Raw genomic sequence first — 2,249 nt, forward strand, 5'->3', positions numbered from 1 at the left:
TGAGACTGTTGTGTGATTTATTTAATGAATATAGTGGAGCTAGATAATGTTTTAGTATATACCTGACCACCGTCTGGGTCCTGCTGCTAAGACTGGAGACAGGTGAGGATAGTCACACACACAGACAGTACACACACATACAGACAGTACACACGCATACAGACAGTACACACACGCATACAGTACACACACATACAGACAGTACACACACATACAGACAGTACACACACACACAGACAGTACACACACACAGACAGTACACACACATACAGACAGTACACACACATACAGACAGTACACACACATACAGACAGTACACACACACACAGACAGTACACACACGCATACAGTACACACACGCATACAGACAGTACACACACATACAGACAGTACACACACATACAGACAGTACACACACATACAGACAGTACACACACACACAGACAGTACACACACACAGACAGTACACACACATACAGACAGTACACACACATACAGACAGTACACACACATACAGACAGTACACACACATACAGACAGTACACACACACACAGACAGTACACACACACAGACAGTACACACACAGACAGCACACAGACAGTACACACACATACAGACAGTACACACACATACAGACAGTACACACACATACAGACAGTACACACACATACACAGTACACACACACACACAGACAGTACACACACACACACAGACACATTATCAATATTCAGAAGCAGCAGGTTCATAAAGGATTATGGTTTTATTACATATTTTATAATAATTGAGACCGGATTATCAGAACAGAGGTGGAGGGAAACAAAACGTCGGCCTGCAGACAGACATGTTCTATGCACTGGCAGACAGACAGACAGACAGACATGTTCTATGCACTGACGGACAGACAGGAGAGTGTAGACAGGTTCAGCTTTGACATAGTAGTGTTGTAGAAACCGCTACAGACAGACAGACATATGAACAATACACCACCTACAGAGGTATGGGACATGTGAGACTTAAAAACACACACAAATATAAAATACATTTTGCAGACTGGTAACAACTGTTATCTATCTAGTTGTAGACTGGTAACAACTGTTATCTATCTAGTTGTAGACTGGTAACAACTGTTATCTATCTAGTTGCAGACTGGTAACAACTGTTATCTATCTAGTTGTAGACTGGTAACAACTGTTATCTATCTAGTTGTAGACTGGTAACAACTGTTATCTATCTAGTTGCAGACTGGTAACTGTTATCTATCTAGTTGTAGACTGGTAACAACTGTTATCTATCTAGTTGTAGACTGGTAACAACTGTTATCTATCTAGTTGCAGACTGGTAACAACTGTTATCTATCTAGTTGTAGACTGGTAACAACTGTTATCTATCTAGTTGTAGACTGGTAACAACTGTTATCTATCTAGTTGCAGACTGGTAACAACTGTTATCTATCTAGTTGCAGACTGGTAACAACTGTTATCTATCTAGTTGTAGACTGGTAACTGTTATCTATCTCTGGCTTCCATTTCCTTCTAACAGTCATGTTCCTCTTCACGTTCCATGTGTGGCTCTTCCAGGTGTATATATGTCTCCAGTGCAGCAGTATGTTGTGTATCAGAGGGCCCCTACAGCCAGTCCTGTCCCCTGTCCCTGTCCATCTGATCTAAAGTAGCTTTTTATCATCTGGTCAGCAGATTCATTCTTAGTGCAGTAACTGGCCTTAACGCTACACAGGTACCTAACAGCCAATAGCTTATTTCCCTCAATCAACCAATCCGTACTGGCTTGACATCAGTTGTTGAGGACATAAATTATTCTATACAATACCAATATCTCCATTAATTTTACATTTTAGTCATTTAGCAGACGCTCTTATCCAGAGCGACATACAGTAGTGAATGCATACATTTCATATATTTTTTCCGTACATTAAAACAATAACTAATATCTCCATTAAAACAATAACCAATATCTCCATTAAAACAATAACTAATATGCCCATTATTTAGGACATTAAGTAGTCCTATGTAACACCATCTCCATGGAAACCAAATATATATTAGATGAACAACAGTATGTATATTAAACTCCATTTCCCATGATGCCCTGGGCTCTCTCTACTTCCTGTCCAGCTTGTTGGTGGCCACCATGGCTTTGACGTCAATGGGCCTAGCAGCAACAGCTGCTGCTGCCTTCTCCTCCTCCTCCTGCTGCCACAGCAGGATGGGGCTGACGCCTGGGTTACGA

The sequence above is a fragment of the Salmo trutta genome, chromosome 32 (assembly GCF_901001165.1).
Source record: "Salmo trutta chromosome 32, fSalTru1.1, whole genome shotgun sequence".
Classification (NCBI taxonomy): domain Eukaryota; kingdom Metazoa; phylum Chordata; class Actinopteri; order Salmoniformes; family Salmonidae; genus Salmo; species Salmo trutta.